Below are 20683 nucleotides of genomic sequence, written 5' to 3'. Positions count from 1 at the left end.
TTTTCATATGCCCAAATTCCCATTTATTTCATTTTGGTGTAAGATACATATTTGGACTCTCCAAGGAGAAGTAAAGAAAGTCCCTGTAAGAAGTAAAAAGCATCTCTTAGTTTTGGTGGGATTCCTCTTTCCTGACCAGTGGGTTAGTCTAGGGATAGACAGGATGGAAGAGGAAGAAAACCATCAAAAGTGAACAGACTGACTCAGATTTATAGCGCAAGCTGGAAAAGCCTGAATTCCAGACCACAAATAATTTTCATGTTCCCAAGAGGACATTATACCAATATGTTGTGTTGTCATAATATAGCTTTTAAGGTAAGTAAGTGCAACCCATTATAACTATTTTTTAGAATTTAAAAAAAAAGCAATTTTATTTTGGAGATGACCAATAATATTAAGACGATAATGAGAATTTTCCTGGTTTGTTTAACCAACTATTCTCAACTGGGAATAAAAATACCTGATTTAACCAACTGGGTATTAAATATCATTTTTCTTCTCAAATCTCATCATATTAAGGTCTGCTACATGGTGCTATTGGAACAGTGTTGAATGGATACAGAATCAGCTCCTATTCTTTCCCACTCCCCAGCTCTAGTGATCAAAACCTAACCTAATCATCAAGACCCAAATTAAATGCAGATGTCTCCATAACATATTTTTTGATTCCTCCTTAGCTAGTAGTTTCTTTAGTCTAAATATTGAAGAAAAGAGCTTTAGAATTTTTAAAGCTCTTTTCTTCAATATTTCTTAGGGCCCTTATAAATATTCCACATATTAAAAATTGAGTATTTACAGGATTATAAACTCCTTGACAAGAACTGCATTTTATTCATCTTTGCATCTGTCATAGTATCTAGCACAGTGCCTGCCACAGGACAGGAAGTCAATCAATACTTAACGAATAATGTGTGTTTACATTTAAAAGCCTTACACGGCTCACAGTAAACCAAATAGTTCTTTTGAGAAACATAATGGCACACAGTTCAACAACAGAAGGGTCTTTGTTAAATATTTATTGTACAAGGAAAGCTAGAATCTATGACAACTACTGTAAAATATACATACTTAAGGTCATGGTTTTTATAAGAGTAATAATTAGTGTCTTTAAGTTACCATCAGTCTAGTGACAGCTGAATGTTACAGCTTGTTAGGGCTTTGGTTAGGCTAGAGGCATGTGACTTAACAAGAAGATAAACTTAAGCTCTTTTTTATAAGAGTTATAGATGAGATAGGTTGTACTGTTGCCAGGGAGATATCACAACTACCAAAAAGGAAAGCATAAACAAATTTTAAAAATACCAAATGTTGAGAAGAAAGACAGATATTAAACAGAATCTTTAGCTTTATGTTTATGGATTTTGTTTCTTGGGGATCCCCTCATTACAGAAGAAAAATGCCCTACCAAAGCAGTTAAGTATTCAAGCCCTCTGCAGATTTATTCAGAGTTCCTAGTTAGTTTATGTATGTGATATGTTATTCTGTATGAAATGAACTACAACAGGGCTTCTATTAAAACAATTAAGATTAATACATTTAGAAAAGAAGCACAGAAAATATGATACGTGCAGAGACATGGAAAAGAATTAATTTCTGATACTAGCAAAACCTACACAGAAAAGATTAGATGTCAAAGTGGATAGGTAGAAATAATTAGCAGGCAAGAATTATAATTAAGCTAAAAGAGAAATAGATGAAAGGACATCATTAGTCTAACCCTGGACACAATCAATGAACTTCCCACAATCCCACAACATACCGCAACCAACGAAAAGGAGCTTGTGGTCAAAAACACACAAACAAGAGATACAAACCATGTAATTTGAAAGTTGGGAAATGGATATGAGAATGCAGACAATATCAGGGAGGGAACAATGTTGTAATTAGGCAGCTTTGGGGAAAATTTAAACTATAAAGGTCAAGGTGCTATACATCTGACAAAGTTCTTTGTTTTTTTTAAATAATGTTTCACGCTCATTGGGCATTTTCTGGTATAGGTTGTAACAGTTTTCTCCATTGGAACTTTAGAAAGAAATCAATTGGGGAGGCTGCGTTATGTAGTGTTTAGGGCACAGGCTCAAGCCAGATAGCTTGAATTCAAATTCTAGCTCTCTCACTTACTAGCTGTGTGATCTTAGGAATGTTACTTAACCTCTCCAAGCCTCAGTTTCCTTATCTGTAAAATGGGAACTAGTACTAAGTCCTAACTGATAGGAGGATTTGTTTGTTATGACAATTAAATGATTAATTTAATAATTTATTCTTTATATAGCACTTTGGACATATATCCGTAGTAAGTACTATATGAATGTTTGCTAAATAAAAATCTGTCCTCAATAGTTTAGCTGTTAATCTGATATAAGAAAACATTTGGCCCCCATGATTGAGAAGGTCTCCAGATGATGACGCTAGTTGGAACTTAAAAAAACAGTTTTCTAATTTTGAAGGAGCCCTGCTTTGACTTTATTTTCTGTCCCCACCCTCCTCATGATTTCTAACTCTGCTTATTCTATAATGCTAGTTAACAGATAGTTATCTAGGAAATATTATGCCTTTCGCTCAGGGTCCTTAAGTGTTCATTTCCTCCAAATCTGCTGTAAGAGGGGAAAAGAGGACATATATCACTTTCCTTTTTAGATATATGACAGTAAGCATTATAGCTGACGCAGGGTGGTTTGAAGTCTCAATAAGATTATATAAAATCAAAAAGAGTTCCCACATAGAGGTGCTGGTGTGATACCTAAAGAATAATATAGTAGAGCCTCCCAATAATTTATCAATGAAAAATCAAGTAGATGGAAAGCAAAGTAAAGGCCTCATTCCTACTATTAATAACAATCTCTAGAACATGGATAATAAGAACAGTAAACTTGAAAAGTTAACCCAAGGAGGCAAGTGTCACTGAGACTCATGACTTTGGAAAAGTATGGTCTTTTTTTAAATTATTGTTTATTATTAGTCAGGTGCAGAAAACATAATGATTAGATATTTACATCCCTTACAAAGTGATAGCCCCAAGTCTACTACCCATCTGACACCGTATATAGCTATTACAATACCAGTGACTATATTCCTTCCCTATGCTGTGCTTTACATCGCGTGAAAAACACACACACACACACACACACACACACACACATATATATATGTATATATATACATGTATATATACGTATATATATATAGTTATGGTTGACATTCAATATTATTTTATATTAGTTTCAGGTGCACAGCGCAGTGGGTAGGCACTTATGTAATCTATGAAGTGATCCCCCCTATAAGTCTAGTATCCATACATAGCTTTTACTACATTATTGACTCCATTCCCCATACTGTATTTCATATTACTCTATTTTGTGACCACCAATTTGTACTTCCTAATCCCTTCACCTTTCTCACTCATCCCTCCACCCCCTCCCATCTAGCAACCATCAGTTTGTTCTCTGTATCTATGAGTCTATTTCTGCTTTGTTTGTTCATTTATTCTGTTCTTTAGATTCAGAAAGGTAAGTTCTATTTTAATGATCCTGCTATGGTCGATGCACAGTGACGCATCCCTAATACAGATTACAAAACAGATATCGACACAATACACAGCAGTAACGGGAAACATCACCTCTCCCAGCATCAGGAGGTTTCATTCTGGTAAAAGTAGAGCACCTGATAAATTGATACCGCATTGACAATTTCATTTCTCAGAAAGCAGAGGAAACAAGAAAGAGCACTGCAATTCAGGACTCTAATGACTGACAAGAAGGAAACTGTAGGTGATGTAGGACAAGAGCTTTAAAATAAGTGATGGTGCCTGCTAGCTTCGACTGTGTAATAGCAAAAAAGGGAACCTTGTGATTTTTAAAAAATATTGCATTAAAATAGTGATCTTAATTACTGAGTTTTTTTGGCATCCCGTTCAATGTTGCAGCTGAGATGAGTGCCTCATTCTCCTCACTGCAGCCCCAGACCTGGCCCTAGTTGCCATCGAGCAACAAGAGGGGCTATCTGGAGGTATCTTTTGATTTCCCCTGTGGGAGGTCTGGCTCTACAAGAGGAAGTGAGTGTGGCTGCTCCTTCTGCCTCTCTCCTCTCTTCTGGATCTTCAGCTCTCGGTTTAGTTATCACTTCCTCACCACTGGTTTAGGTATTCCTCTGTGTGCTCCTTTAGCATCCTATACTCAAGCATATTAAAATACTGATCACAGTGTTTTCCTATTTATTTGTTTATATCCTCCCCACAGACTACAATCTTAGATGACACAGATTCTAGGATATTTATCCCGGCATCACTCTCATACCTAACATAGTACCTGGCGCATTTTAGGCCCTCAATAAATATTCGCTGAATGGATGGCATGGAATTCATGCCATAGGAGAATAACTGAACTTAAATGTATTGATTCTGGAAAAGAACAGACTCAGGGAAATACAAATAGCTGCCCTCCTCTATCTGAATGGCTGGCATGAGGAAGAAGGCTGAGATTGCTGTTTCTCCATCTTTTGTCCACTCCCAACCCTCCTGGAGGGGATTCATTACATATCTATCACAACTGGTTCACAATGGCATTAATTATCGATTAAATCTGGGTTTTGTTTGTTTGTTTGTTTTGAGGGTGGTAATGGAAGTACATATGCTGGAGAGGATCTCATACCTCCGAGAATACTCTATCAGAACAGTGGAGAAGCAGTACCTGTGTTATTCTCCCTTGACCTGAGAATCATGGGACCAGTTTTTCTTATTTCCTACAGCTTTGCAGGACAGACCTAGAACCCACTGTTAAATATCATCCCAGGATAGACTTTTGACTTGATGTAAGGAAGAATGTTTAACTTTTAGAGCTATTCATAAATAGAATGGGTGGACATGTGAAATGATGAATGTACCATGACCACAAACACTGAAACTCCTTGTCAGGGTGTTGCTAAGGGAACCTGGAGGAAAATGGAGTGAAACTGGGGGTATGGTGTTGAATAGTGAACCTCAAAAAGATATATTCATGTCCTTAAGCCTGGAACCTGTGAATGTGACCTTATTTGGGAAAAAGGTCTTTTTAGATGTAATCAAGTTAAGAATCTCCATCTGAGATGAGACCACCCTGGATTACCCAGGTGATTACCCAACGACCTTATACAAGACAGGGGAGAAGCCAACAGACACAGAGAAAGAGGCCATGTGAAGACAGAGACAGGGAGAATTAAGACAAGTAGACTTGCTAGACCTTCTAAATTGAAGAATTTATTTCTAGTTATTTCCTGCCCAGTATGGGGGAAAAAGTATCCATGTGGAAAGCTACCACTTAGGAAAGCTTTTCTATGTTTCTGGAAACTGTTTCCAGAAACTGACACTTCTACTCTCCAGGCAACAGAGATGTATTTTGATACAAGTAAGAAGGCATACAGAAATTCACCAATAAATTAACTGGTGAAGTTATAAAGTTCACAGTATTAGCCTATTTCTAACAAATGCCATTAGAGGTGGACTCCATCCAAATGTTACGGTAACTTAGGGAAAAGTAGCTAAGTCAAATTACGCAGGTAAGGGGCAAAGTCTGCTCTTCTCAGTGGCCACCAAACACTTCTCAAGTCTTCAGTGTCCAAACACTATCACATGTAGGCCACTAGCTGTTATGTCCCTTTGTAGACAAAATGTCTCTATAGGTCCAGCTCACTCTACCCGTACTTTACAAAATGGGCTTTAAAAAAATCTGTGAATACTTCATAAGCTTTTTTTTTTTAAATTAATTTCAGGTATACAGTGCAGTGGTTAGACATATAATTTATGAAGTGATCCCCTTTTAAGTCTAGTACCCATCTGACACTATAGTTTTTACAATATTATTGACTATATTTCCCATATTGTACTTCATTTCTCATACCGTGACTCTCTTGTGACTACTAATTTGTACTTCTTAATCCTGTCACCTTTCTCACCCATCCCCCAACACTCCTCCCATCTAGTAACCATCGTTTGTTCCCTGTATCTCTGGGTCTGTTTCTGTTTTGTTTCTTTATCTTGTTCTTTAGATTCCACACATAAGTGAGATCATATGGTATTTGTCTTTCTCAGTCTCACTTATTTCACTTAGAATAATACCTTCTAGGTCCATCCATGTTGTCGCACTGCATACACTTTTAAAGAAAACTGGAATACCCAAAAAGAATGATGTTCCAATTTCACACCGTATTTTTGGCTGTTAATTAAAAAGTGGGAATAGGGGCAGCTGGATGGCTCAGTTGGTTAGAACGTGAGCTCTGAACAACAGGGTTGCCGGTTTGATTCCCACATGGGCCAGTGAGTTGCGCCCTCCACAATTAGATTGAAGACAACGAGCTGCCGCTGAGCTGCCAGAGGGGCAGCGGGATGGCTCAGTTGGTTAGAGCGCGAGCTCTCAACAGCAAGGTTGCTGGTTCAATTCCCTCATGGGATGGTGGACTTCGCCCCTTGCAACTAAAGATTGAAAAACGGCGACTGGACTTGGAGCTGAGCTGTGCCCTCCACAACAAGATTGAAGAACAATGACTTAGAGCTGATGGGCCCTGGAGAAACACATTGTTCTCCAATATTTCCCAATAAAATAAAATAAAAAAAAGTGGGAATACTGTGTTTTCCTGAAAATAGGACCTAGCCACACCATCAGTTCTTATTGCGTCTTTTGGAGCAAAAATTAATATAAGACTGGGACGTATATTATGTAAGACCCAGTCTTATATTATCATAAAATAAGACAGGGTCTTATATTAATTTTTGCTCCAAAAGACGCATTAAAGCTGATGGTTTGGCTAGGTATTATTTTCGGGGAAACACGGTAGCACAACTAAAACAAAGGAATACATCTTGACTATATGGCACAAAATAGTGTTTTTCACATCTTATTAATTTTATAATATGAAATACTTTGAATAAAAAGGGATATTTTTCTCTTTCCATTAAAATTTTATTTGCTAATCACAAAACCATTTTCTTAAATGGCTTAGGGCATGATGGACGTGGATCGCACAGAGATAATCAGTGGTAGATCCAAACCCAGACACTTTTGGTCCCGAGCTCTTAACCATACTATCTTCCAAGTTATTTGTCTATTGGTGCTAATAGGCTACCTGAGATTGTCCACCGGTTTCTAAATTTATTCAATTCAAAATATTTAATAGAAGTGTACTATGTGAGAATGTGTTGGACTACAAATGTGAAAAATACACTGAAAAACGTAAGGAGTAGAGTGACAAGTGGGGAAGAAAAGACATGTACATGAGTAAAGGGGACATAAGGTGAGAGTGGCAAGTGCTACGAGAAAAATAGAGACAAAATATAGGAATTCCAAGGAGGAAGAGACTACTTTTTGCTTGAAATTAGAGTGGTGGAATTGGGAAAAATTTTCGAGGAGATGAACAATAGAGTGGTGATGATGCTGCTATAACATCAACTGTTAAATGGACAATTACGATGTGGTCAACATTTAAAATTCATTCTTTTATTTAATTCTCACTAAAATTCAATGGGTAGGTAGTATCTTCCTTTTAGAAATGGAGTAATCAGAGATGTAAGGTTCATTCAATAAATGATGGCACATGGGTAGAGCACATGCCAAAATGTATGCTATGGATAATACGAGGGATGTTTTTCAAAGGACATCAGTCTATAGATCCAGCGGGTTGGCAAGAGAATTTTATTAGGCTGAGGAATAGAGAAGACAAAGGTAGTGAAGAAGCAGGGTTGGGATAGAAATTTGCATCTTGGAACTAGAATAGTTGGTTTGTCTATCGATTCCGGATGACTTTGCCCCCACGACATCTGGCAATGTCTTGATACAATTTCACAACTGGAGAAGTTAGGGAGGGAGTACTACTGGCATCTAAGTGGGTTCTGGCCACTTAGATGCTAAACATCTTGCAATGAACAACATAACACAAGAAATAATTATCTAGCCTAAAATGTCAATAGTGTCAGGGTTAAGAACCCCTGGGAAAAATCTATCTGGTCTACCTGGTTAAGGTAGAGCCAGGAATGTTAAACTTCAGAGAATGAATCAGAAGAAAGAAGATGGAGGGGTAGAGGATGAGAAGAATTCAGCTAAGGAAAAAAAAAAAGAATAAATAAAAAAACAAAGAAGAAGATACTGTAGCTCCACACTGGCAAATTAGAATAAAAAACAAACAAAGAGGAGAAAAAAAAAACACAAGAAAAAAAGCCCAGTCACTCTTCTTTTACAGTTTCTGACACATGGAAAGAAGAACAGAGAATAGGAAAGGAAAGGCCAATGAAAGTCTTTCTCAGAATTAAAAGTGAAAACGGGGGAATCAAGACAACTTTTCCTACAAGAGGCTCAATGAAAGGAACTTGAAGGCACACAGTTCTACAGAACACCCAGTGACATGCCCGTAAATAGAAAGGTCTTTTAACACTAAGAAAATGTAGCAAATTATATAGAAGGTATTTTGGTGAGGTTTGTGGAAAATAAATAAATAAATAAATAAATAAATAAATAAAAAGGAAAAAAGAATGGGATTAAGATAGTCTGTGATGTAAGTGGTGTAAAACATTTAAAAATTTGTTTTTTATGACTAATGCAATTGTTCTGTTACATGTATTTTAAAAATAAATGAGTTTTTACAAATGCTGTAATCTACTTCTAAATTCGGTTTACCTAACCTGGCTTTCTGGATCAAGGTGGCCAAGGTTCATCTGATTTCCTAAGAAGAATGAAGTTAGGAAGGGGAAAGATTTTCTAAATAAAAAAAAAGCAAAGAAAAACATTGGATTTGGCCACTTAAAAACTCAAAACGTCTATATACCAAAGATCAAAGAGAACCTGAAAAGGCAAACTGGGAAGATATTTGCAATAAACATAATAAAGGCAATACACTTATTTTATAAAGAATGTATATAAACAAAATACTGTTAATACTGAGTGGTGAGGTTATGTATATATTTTCTTTGAAACTTCCTTACTATTTGCCAGATTTTCTAAAATAGATATGTATTTTTAAAAAGCTTTAAACAGTACCATGGACATCAAGAATTGGTTTATGTCACCTCATCTAAATAAAGTTAAAGAATCAGACACTATTTCGCAAAGGTTGGGAGTCTGAAAACACAAAATTAAGCTGAGATTCCACCTCTGTTCAGTTCCTTTCAAGAAAATGCTAAAGCTCTCAGAAATACCACAGCACCCTCTTTTGGAAGAAATGCGGTTTTTCACAGGGAGCCTGCTGGAATCAGTGCATTTTTAGAGTTGAGAGAGTCTTGAAAGATTATGAAGCCTGGTCTCATTTTATAAATAAGGAAATTGGGGTTCAAAAAGAATAGACCACCCGAGGTGGTCTAATAAAAGGAGCTAGCAGCAGAACTGGGAATGTGGACCTTTACATCAGACCGTAACCAGAGCTTACTTCTCCTGATCTTCCCATTCTTTACTCAATAAATATTTTACGGATGAAAAGAAACACCACTTTTCCAATCTTTGGTAAGTCGGAAGGCCTATACTCAAAACGGCACCCTAGGCAGCCAGCCATTTAAAAGTATTATTTTAGAAAGGCATGTCCATTCTTGCCTGTTGCTTGATACAAATCAAAACAAGAATTTATAAAACCTCACAATCTCTGCATTTGTCTATTAATAATGCATCCTTCTTTTAAAAAGAAGCAATAGGATTTATTAACAAATAAACCAATTATACGGAAAAAAAGAAGCAATAGGAGATGAGAAAGTATAGTCATTCTGTTTAATTCTAGAAAACAAAATCTTAAAATGAAACTATTCTCAGTATCAGTTTGGGGCTTCTGAGAAAATCTGTTACCATGTAATTGACCTAATGTGCTGGGATATTATTCTGGAGTAAAGTCCTACAATTTCATTATTTTGGCTGGTTTATGACTGGCTATTCATAAAAGAAAATAAATGGTATATAACTCTTCTGCAAAGATACAAAATAATGTAGGAACTGCCATTTTAGCTTTTATCATTCTCCTATTTCTAGATCTGAGTAGAACCCCTGCTTCCCAGAGATAGTATTATTTGAAAGAGTACCCCGTGTTTTCTTCTTACTTTAAGGATGACTGGCAAAAAGAAACAAATGAACATTTTGTCAAGCGATGAGTAAAAAATAATGTGTGGCTTTTATCATCATCGGTATTTAACAGCCTTTAAAGTATACTGAGCAGATGGACTGGGGATACGATACTCCCTCTTGACTGATATTATGAATCTGTAAATAGAAAAATCATTCACTCATTGACAAATACTTACTGAGCAGCCATTACCTGCCAGCCATGCTTTTAGGTGCTGGGAAAATAGCAGTGAATAAAAGAGGCAAGGTTCCTGCTCTCATGGAACTTAGATTCTTGGGAGGTGGGAAATTGTTAATAAATAAAAACAAATACATGAATGAGGTGACTGCAAAGTGTGAAGACTATAAAACAGGTATCTAAGGACAACCTTAAAAATAATCTTTACAGTGTTATAATCTCACTAAAAATGTGCATCAGTTCCACTGTGGTATCCAAGTCAATCCCACAGGTATCGTTGTCCATTATGACACCATGTCCTGTGGGCATAGGGCCCACAGGGCCTTGCTTTACTGAAGAATACTGGAGAAGGTGAACTGTTTTTCTCTTTTTTTTACCAGAAACTCAGCAGGCATATCTTAGTATTCCAGATATCCACATAAATTTATTAATCCAATACTAAGTGAGGTAACATTTCCGGTATTTCTGGCTAAGCACATGTGTTCATCTTCAAGATAATTAATACTTAGCAACATGAGACTCCTCCTGAAAAATTCTGCCACTATTAGAATGCTAGCTAGTTATTCTTGCCAGTCCTGCTGACTCTTCAGTCTAAGACTTCTCCATGGGCGAGTCAACACTCATAATGACAAGCTAAAAGTTAAAAATAAAAAACATCCAGATGTATCTGAAATCAGATATATTTTACATTACTTTTGACTTTTCCTCATCGATTTTGTGGATGAAGTATACAGCTGAAAACAGAGAATAAGATGCAGCATCTTCATGATCCAAAATTAAATAAACATTTTGTTAGTGGAGAAAGGAAGAATATAGATGTCTTTTGACAAATAATCAATGCAGACTCAATTTACACTTTACAAATAGGAACATTTTTCTAGTTATTCAGCCAACGGTCTTTCTTTTAGTCAATAAAGTAAAAACTTCAATTCATAACACTTAATCAATTCCTTTTTTTCCATTTATGTGTGTGTGTGTGTGAGAGAGAGAGAGAGAGAGAGAGAGAGAGAGAGAGAAAGTGTGTGTGTGTGTGTGTGTGTGTGTGTGTATGTATTATGTGTGCACACACACAGTTCTGAGTTTTAATCAACACCACAATCAGGATACAGAATAATTTCACCATTCATTCATTTTTATAATTCTGTGCTGGTTAATATTTTAACACTAGCATGTATTTATTTTTATAATTGAGAGCTAAAGATCTTATGTGTTTTAGAGAGATGCTCTAACAAAAATAGAAGAAGATAAACTGATGGAGCATGAAACTAGAGGGAGGAGGGCAGGAAAGTAATAAAATACACTCCGTATTGTTATAGGGAATAGAATTCAACTGTAAGTACTATCGATGCCAAGAAATCAAGAGAAATGATTAAAGGGGGTAAAAAATTCTAAGAAGTTTCTGACAAGGGAATCAAGAATAAAAATGATCTCATCATGAAAAGGTATAATTAGAGTTTGCTGTGATGAATACCACTACTTCTTTTGCATTCCTTAGGAAATTTGACTAAGTTAGTAGAATCAGACATTGGAAATTTATGAGGAAGAATGTACTTTTTAAGTTTGAAGGTCTAGAAGTGCAGGGCCCAATGTGGTAGCCACTAGTGACATGTCACTATTGAGCACTGAAATATAACTAATTAGAACTGAGATGTACTGGATTTCTATGAAAATTACTATTTACATAGAATGTAAATTGTTTCATAATAATTTTTAAAATACTAATTACATATTGAAATGATAACATTTTGGATATGTTTTAAATGGGTAAAATTAAAAGGTATTTCACCTGTTTCTTTTACCTTTTTTAATGTGGCTACTAAGATTTAAAATAACATTATATTTTTATCGGACAGAGCTGATCTAGAATGTCACTGGTCTACTCTGCGAAAACCACTTCATACAGGCTGACAGCACTGTACTAATAAGGCTGGTGATATGGGTTAAGCCCTGCATGAGTCAGTCAAAAGAAGTGGCCATGCCTGCACACTTCAGTTCAGTCAGTTTCGGCAGAAATATAAACATTAACCAAAAGAGAGTAAGTATACACATAGCAATCTGCAATCTACTTTGAAATGCATTAAAAAACCACATGAATTAATGACTAAAGAAATAAATAGAAAAATAGGTCCCTCATAAAGCAAGTACTGTACAGTACAATGTTAATTAATGGCAGAATCAAGGAGACGGGCGTACAGATGTTTTCTGAAAAACTGTTTAAACTTTGCTGTATTTTTGAAATTTTTCATAATAAAATGTTGAAAAAAGGGAAACAAGAAGATTGTAGCAACATGGAATGGTAGAGTAAGAATTGAACTGGGGAGTTAAGAGGCGGGTTACAGATATCCTCACTGTTAAAAGGTTGTATATTTTTCTTTGCTGGTGAAGAACAGGACAATGAACTATTAATGTATTTGTAGTAATACTGAAGAAGATACTTTTTTCTGATTACTTCCGTTACTAATTTCTGCCTTCAGGAAGCAAGGCTTTTAATAAAGCAGAATTATAAAGTCTTTTATTTTATATTCAAGAACTTTCTTTTTAAAGAGTTAAAGGGCCTAGACAAAAACATTGCAGCATTTATCAGTATTGATATAAACGTATGCACATGCAGAAAAGGCTCTGAAGTCCTTAGTTAAATGGCCAGACATTTGTTTAGCGTATTAGGCTGTCACCCCTAAAGAAAAAAGTAAATGAAACACAATCACTTTGAAAAGAGAAATTAAAAAACAGAGGCCTCCATGTGGTGATAATCCTAATATCACAAAATTCTGGGAGTTGAAAATCAACACACTGAATGCAATAAGTTCAAGTGTTAGAATTTCAACACTGCTAAATGACAAACATGGCAAATGTATAATCTCTACAGAGGAGAAAACTTCTAATGAATCTTTTCAGTGAGCACTGGAACACTGATAAGTAATTCATATATATCATTCGTCTTAAAATGGAAATAGAATGAACCTTGAGAAACAGTTCCATGGTCCTTAGTTCCATGGTCCCAGGAACATAAGAACTTAGAACTCCCACTTTAGAAAGGAAATGACTGAGGCCCACAGAGCTCACTGTCCTACCTGAGTTTATCCAGTCAATAAACGGTGGTGGAGGGGGTGTGTGCAGTTCTCCTGCTGTCTGATATATGATGATGTTTCTGGGCCATAGATTTATGACGGAGAAGAAGAAAATGGTTGCAAGTTAGAGCTAAACACTGAGAAATGATCTATCACCTTGAATACAAATTTAAACCTGATGTTGGTGGTGGAAATATAGTTTTATAAACTAGCTATGTTCCTGAACAGCAGACCTGGCCTATACATAAATGAGAGGTCCCAACCAGTAAACAGTGAGCTAGTGATAGACTAAGGTTTCATATTAGTGCCACTATCTTCGCCCTTCCGCTAAAGCTGGGCCCCCTTCTCACCTGGGAGCATAACACCAACGCCCTCTACCCTACTTAGGGAATTCACTAACAGCATTCCCTCACTCCTCTCTCATCTGATAACCTCAAAGCTTCAGGGCTATGAAAAAAACACTCCTTATTCATCAAAAAGATTGGAGACTCCAAAGGTACACTGTCCATCATAAGCACCACCATCCCAGCTATGGGTGGTAATTTCCAGAACAAAGAGAGTCATCAAGCATTCTGCAAGTCTAAAAACATACTTCAAGTCAAACATTCATTCAGCAGTTTTGTACAGCTACCACATGCCAGGCGCTGTGCACATTAAGATTTCTAAGATGAAGAACAGTCCTTGCTATCAAGTGCAATCATGTGACCAGTGCTATGACAGAGATGACAGCAGAATGTTCAGAGAGCACACAGAGCGGGCCAAGTGCTCAGACAGGAGAGGGCCTGGGGTGGGTGGGGAGGATGGCGACGGGGGTTAGCAAAGACTTCCAGGAGAGGATCCCCAATCTGAGCCCTAAAGATCAAGGACAACTTAGCCATACTAGAGAAGCTGCACATACGAAGGCCCAAAACTCTGGTGATGATACAAGCTTGAATGGTTTGGTAGACTGTGAATGTTTTCTATTTCAAGATCATGTCAATACCTAATTGAAACAAATGAACCGCTCTTGATGGCTTTCTTTTCACTTCCGAAGCTGCTTTTCTCTGTTAATAGAGCAGATATATGTAAGGTTGGCAAAGTCCAGAGAGAGAGAATATGATTAAAGTGTCACTAAGCTAAGGCTCTCGCGTCAGAAAGCCTGGGTTTGAAACTCATTTCTAACATTTTACTAGCTGTAAATTTATCATAGGCAAACTTCTTGGCTTCTCTAACCCTCAGTCTCTATATTTGTAAAATGAAAATTATACCTTTATAAGATTGTCGTGAGGAGGAAATGAGGTAATGTATGTAAGGTACTCAGAACAGTTCCTGGCACATGTGAAATTCTTAATAAATGTCAGCTAAAACTAAGACGAACAAAAGATGCTGGGGCCATTATGAATAAATTCACTGGAAATACCATAAATATTTAATATTTCTGAGCAACTGGATAGAAAGACTAGTTTGAACTATAGGAAAATCTAAGAAATCTAAGAAATGTTATTTGCAGTTCCTGTGCAGAGTTACTGGTACAATTAACATATCGTCTTCTATCATAGACATTTATCTTTTTTCTTATTTCCCCTAAGAGAGTATATAATCCTTGACGGTAGAGACTGTGTTCTTTCACCTTTGTATTTGCTACACTCAGCACAAGGCCTTAAAACGAGGAGGCCCTCAAAAAATATTTGGAGAATAATATGATTAGAACATTCAGATCAATATACTGTGTTCCCCCGAAAATAAGACCTTGCCGAACAATTAACTCTAATGAATCTTTTGGAGCAAAAATTAATATAAGATCTGGTATTATATTATATTATATTTTATACCTGGTCTTATAGTTTACTAAAATAAGTCAGGGTCTTATATTAATTTTTGCTCCAAAAGATGCATTAGAGCTGATTGTTTGGCTAGGTCTTATTTTGGGGGAAACACGGTAGTTGGGGTCAGTGGAAACAGACTGAATAAATTGGTATCTTTGTACCACATCAGTATCTCTCAAAAATATAGTAAGATCATAAAGTGATTTATTAAATAAATTGAACTGTATTCTATTTGATAACTTCGTGACTAGGGAGGCAGGAGTCTTCATGTATGCCTTCAATTTGAGCACGTAAAATTAAACAGTAGGTCTTGTGGTCTCATTGACCCATTTCTTTTTCAGCAGAAAACATTTTTTTTTTCCTCATTTATGTCACAAATCTTCTCCCAACATTACTTTCCAGTAACACAAGCATGTGCGTGAGTATTACCTTTAACAAAGGTTTAAAGTGGAAGAAAAAAAATTAAAAAGGAGAAAGGTAAGTAAGTTGAACCTAAAAATATAAACCGTTTCTCTGCAGGAAATTTTTTGTGGTTTCCAGATTAAAGGCCACATGTGATAACACATGCCACTTGTGAAATATAAAGTGTCAGATAACTACAAACGTGTACATACCTATTTAGTGGTCCAGAATTTAATGAACCAGTTCAATAAAAAACCTTAGAATGTTCTTGCTTGATTTTCAAAGCAGATTTTTTTTTTTGCCTCAACACAATAAAATGATCAATTTTATTTAAAAAAACACCCAAAAACCAGCCTTATACTAAAATCTGGATGTTATTGGTGGCAAGATCAAACAAAATTGAATATGGTTTAAATCTATATTAATATACAATTTCTTTGCTCTAGTAGACTCTTTTTTTTTTTTAATGTGGATATCCACAAACTGTTCAATCTAGTTGTGGAGGACGCAGCTCAGCTCCAAGTCAAGTTGTTGTTTTCAATCTGGTTGTGCAGGGTGCAGCTCACTGGCCCATGTGGGAATCGAACCGGCGACCTTGGTTTTATGAGCACTGCGCTCTAACCAACTGGGCCAACCGGCTGCCCCATTCTTGTAGACTAATCTTAAGAAAACACAAGGAACATTTGACTATCTAAAATTACTTTTAATTTATTCTAAAAGGAATCCAGAATTAAGAAGCACACACACACAAAACCACAATTAATTTCGAATATCTGTTATGGCTTGTTACTATTCACTGTAACAAGTGAATAGTAATTGACAACTTAGAATGTTCAGAAGACAGTTGTGCTTTAAGGCGATATTTTCCCAAGTGTATTTTGAAGAACTACTGTGTTTCTCCGAAAATAAGACCTAGACGGACCATCAGCTCTAATGAAGCAAAAATTTACATAAGATCCGGTATTATATAACATAAGACCTGGTATCATATCATATCATATCATATCATATCATATCATATCATATCATATCATATATTATTATGAGACCCGGTCTTATATTATGTTAAAATAAGACCGGGTCTTATATTTATTTTTGCTCCAAAAGAGGCATTAGAGCTGATAGTCTGGCTAGGTCTTATTTTTTGGGAAACACGTAATATGTTTTCCAAAATGCTGTGTGAAAAAAAGTTCCATAGTCAAATGATATATCCTCTTGCAAAATATCTATACACCTTGTATTCTTCTGCCTTCCATATTGCCTATTGTGGCTAATTCCTCCATGTGTGCTTTGGACCCTATCACTTTCCACCTTCTCAGATATTCTATATGCACTCCTTTTCTCTTACATAGTCAGCTTCAACCCTTCATCTGGATCTTCTCTCACTTGACCACACACCTCATTCCCCCACCTCCAGATACTGCCCTATTGCTATCCTCCCCACTTCACTGTCTCAATTTCATTTATTCCTTGCGAAATAACAGAAAGTATATATATTGGTCTCTGCCCGATTCCTGGCATAGAGCTCCTAAAACCCTTGTAATTTCCTAAGTGATAAGAGCCCTAGGGGCATCTTCCGATTTAATTTGGTCTTTGACCCCACTTCCTGACACAGAGCTCCTAAATCCCTTGGAATTCTCTGGGTGATAGGAGCATTTTTTAAATTCCAATGAGGTGACTTTTGGTGGGTTCCTGGATAGTTTTAGGATTGGGGCTGGTCACCAGAAAAACTAAGCCATGATTAGAAGTTTAGAATTGTCAGCCCTATCCCTCACCCCCATCCTCCGGAAGGGAAGAGGGGCTGGAAATTGAGTTAATGATGGCTCATGTCTATGTGATAAGGCTGCCATACAAATTCTAAAAGTATGGTGTCCAGAGAGCTTCTGGGTTGAACACATTCAGTGTGCTAGGAGGGTGGCATACCTCAATTCCAAAGGGACAGAAGCTCCTACACTTAGGACACTTTTAGATCTCGACCTATGTTTCTCTTCATCTGGCTATTCATCTGTATCCTTTGTCATGTCTTTTATTATATACCGTGTTTCCCCGAAAATAAGACCTAGCCAAATAATCAGCTCTAATGCATCTTTTGGAGCAAAAATTAATATAAGACCCGCTTTTATTTTACTATAAGACCGGGTCTTATATTAATTTTTGCTCCAAAAGACACATTAGAGCTGATTGTCCAGTTAGGTCTTATTTTCGGGGAAACACGGTAGTAAACCAATAGTAGAAGTAAGTTTTTCCCTGAATTTTATAAGCCATTCTACAAAGGATATAACTCAAGGTGGGGTCACAGGAATCTCCAATTTATTACCGGTCTATCAGAAGTACAGGTGGTATCTGAGGGGATGAGGAGTCAGTCTTATGGAACTGAGCCCTTAACCTATGGGGTCTGCACTAACTCCAGTTAGTGTCAGAATTGAATTCAATTGTAGGGACACCCAGCTGGTGTTGCAGAGAATTGCTTAATGTATGGAAAACCCACATATCTGGTGTTAGAAGTGAATAAACAGCCAACCTACATATTTTCTATTTTCTATAATTTATTCTTACTTTTCTATCACCCAATAAGCTTATTAAGCTTCCCAATAGGCCGTATAACTGATTTCTTAATTTTCAAAATATATATTTTTAAAAAGGATGATCTACTAGCTTGATATTCCAATCATAATGGCAGTGCAGTAGAGTCAGGATAAGAGCAGACTGTGGCACGGACTACCAAGTTAGAATACTGACCCTACCCCTTAATAGCAATATGACAAGCTAATGTAATCTTTCTCGCCCTTAGTTTCCTCACCGTAGAATAGAAATAATAGTACCTGCCTCATGGAGTTGTGCAGATTACATGTGATAAAGCACCTTCTAATAAAATTGGTATCTTCTACAAATCAGCAAAACTAAGTTTAATTATCTGTGCCCTAATTCAGTTCAACAAATATTAAGTAACTGTTATGTTGTTCTAGAAATGGCCATGTGGCCTTTGCCCTCAAGAAACTTATAACTTACAACAAACATAGGTGTGATTAGACATATAGAGATAAGGGTCGGCCCCGGTGGCTCAGGTGGTTGGAGCGCTGTGCTCCTAATGCCGATGTCACCGGTTCGATTACCACATGGGCCAGTGATCTGCGCCCTCTACAGCTAAGATTATGAACAACAGCTCTCCCTACAGCTCTCCCTGTGAGCAGCCAGAGGTTGGCGTGGGCTGCCAGGAGCAGCCAGCAAGAGCTGCCGTGAGCTGCCAACCGATGACTGGTGACCAACTGCCTCAGCTGGAGTGGGGGGTGGGGACAAAAGGCTCATAATACCAGCATGGACCAGGAAACTGTATGTTACACAACTAGACTGAGAAACAACGACTTGAACAGGAGTGGGGGGGAGGGGATGGTGGAAGAAAGGGGAGGAAAAAAAAAGACACATGCAGATAAGGGAGGGAACATATTAACATCATAAGTGAGGTGCAGATAAGGAGATTAGTATAAGGATTTATGAACAAGGTGACATTTGAGATGAACTTCATCAGGCAGAGTTATTAGTGGGGAGGGTATCTTAAGCAGAGGTAATGGTTTGAGCCATGAGTGTTTGGAGGCAGAAAATAAAGGTCTACTTGAAGAACAGTGAGTAGGCCCGCAGTAGCTGGAGCTTACTTATTTGGTAGTAATGGGAAATGAGGTTGGAAGGGTTGTGGGTCAAGGTTTGGAGTACCTTAAATACCATGTTGAAGGGTGGAGTTTTCTTTCAGTCATTAAACAGCTAGGTTGGGGATACAATGGTAAATAAAAACAGACATGATCATTGCCCCCAGGGAGTTTATAGCCTGACAGTAATGTAATAACCATGGAAACACATGCAAAATTGCAATTATGATAAATGGTAACAAACAAAAAAAGGTGCTTGGTGCAGTGAAGACATTTGAGAAAAACAGAAACAAACAAACAAACAAAAAACCTGACCTAGGAAATCAGGAGATCAGGGAAGCTTGCCTTGAAGAAATGGTGAGTTGAGGTCAGAGGGATAAATAGGAGTTAACAAAGTAAAGAAAGATAAAGAAGGATATTTTAGGTAGAGAGAATAGCATGTACAAAGGCCATTGGTGGCGGAGTGGGGGACATGGCAAGTAAGAGGGACTGAAAGAAGGCCAGGGTGGTAGGAGCAGAAAGGGGCCAGACCTTGTAGACTTCAAGGACTGTGTCTTTATCCTAAGAGTGATAGGAAGCAGGGTACTGACATACATAGGTTTACATTCTGAAAGTATAATTCTGGCTGTAGTGTAGAAAGTAGATCAGTAATTTCCAATTAAGATGGTTGCATTAAATTCACACACTGATGTACCACCTCTGTAGCAAGTACGTATCAATGATAGGTGAAACAGAGAAACAGAAAACCAGAAAGATGTTGCCAAGCTAAAAAAAAACCACATAATCTTAGAAACAAAAAATCTTGAGTAGGGCTGAAGCCACAGCCTGTTTAGCCTTAACTCCTAGAATAGGCATGGAGGCAGCGAATTCAACTCCTTTGGGGTAGTAGAGACTAACAGTGTGCCACCTGAGATGGGGGCAAAGCCAGATATACTGTTTAAAGCTGGAGCAAGGGTGAGGCTCCTCAAAGCGGCAGAGGAGTCTGGGATAAGGAAGAAACCCCTTTAACTACCACTGGAAGTTATGCTCTGTAACTGGCTGTATGCCCCAGGAATGAAGAGCACAAGCAACCCAACAGTGACTGGATCTGTGATATTCTCAGTCTCAACACAGGACTTAGGAACTAGGAAGGCAAGTAAGCCCAAAGCTTTTAGGCAGGGATAGGATCAGCATAGGGGAAGTTAGGGAGAGAGGGAATATGAAAGAAAGAATAAACAAAAACAAACTTGAAATGAAAATGAGTTTGCAAACCAAAATTCCAAATTGTGAAGAAATTGAATGCTAAGAAAGGCAAAATCAACAATTAAAACAAATTTATGGATGAAATTAATTCTATGTAAGTTTCAAATATTTTAAGTATGTTTAATATGTTCAGATACAAATGAATATATTCCATTTAAGATGTGTAAGAAAATATGAAACAAAACCACGTAGAAGGGCCGGCCCGGTGGCTCAGGCGGTTAGAGCTCCGTGCTCCTAACTCCGAAGGCTGCCGGTTCGTTTCCCACATGGGCCAGTGGGCTCTCAACCA

General features: G+C 37.2%; 1 protein-coding gene across 2 annotated transcripts in view; it reads right to left on the bottom strand.

Moving 5' to 3' along the window:
• PRORP (protein only RNase P catalytic subunit) overlaps positions 1 to 20683 on the bottom strand; it is a 115214-nt gene that overhangs the window by 36005 nt on the left and 58526 nt on the right. The gene's annotated exons all lie outside the window — the stretch shown is intronic.

The sequence above is a fragment of the Rhinolophus sinicus genome, linkage group LG03 (assembly GCF_036562045.2).
Source record: "Rhinolophus sinicus isolate RSC01 linkage group LG03, ASM3656204v1, whole genome shotgun sequence".
Lineage (NCBI taxonomy): Eukaryota > Metazoa > Chordata > Mammalia > Chiroptera > Rhinolophidae > Rhinolophus > Rhinolophus sinicus.
Note: the sequence above shows the minus strand (reverse complement) of the source record. Positions and strands in the feature narration are given on the sequence as shown.